Source organism: Pygoscelis adeliae, unplaced genomic scaffold (genome assembly GCF_000699105.1).
Source record: "Pygoscelis adeliae isolate BGI_AS28 unplaced genomic scaffold, ASM69910v1 Scaffold12, whole genome shotgun sequence".
Taxonomy (NCBI): Eukaryota; Metazoa; Chordata; class Aves; order Sphenisciformes; family Spheniscidae; genus Pygoscelis; species Pygoscelis adeliae.
Genome location: NW_008824290.1, coordinates 1,680,328 through 1,680,538, shown reverse-complemented (window position 1 = coordinate 1,680,538; position 211 = coordinate 1,680,328). Strand labels below are relative to the sequence as shown.

General features: G+C 26.5%; 1 protein-coding gene across 1 annotated transcript in view; it reads right to left on the bottom strand.

Moving 5' to 3' along the window:
• Positions 1-211, bottom strand: part of CRELD2 (cysteine-rich with EGF-like domains 2) — a 16,644-nt gene that overhangs the window by 2,290 nt on the left and 14,143 nt on the right. The gene's annotated exons all lie outside the window — the stretch shown is intronic.

The window sequence follows — 211 nt, the reverse complement described above, 5'->3', positions numbered from 1 at the left end:
ATTGCTGTTATTTTGTTATAAAATTTACTTGTGCTCAGTCATATAAACAGAATTCTATTCAAATATAAAAAACACTAAGGAACAGAATGCTGCTGCTTTAACAGAAGTTAACAGATTTAACTTCTGTTAAAATAATCTGTTACAGTTCTTCATAATTTAGACTGTGTTTCAAATTTATTCAGACAGTACTGTATTTTTTGATATTTTGCAG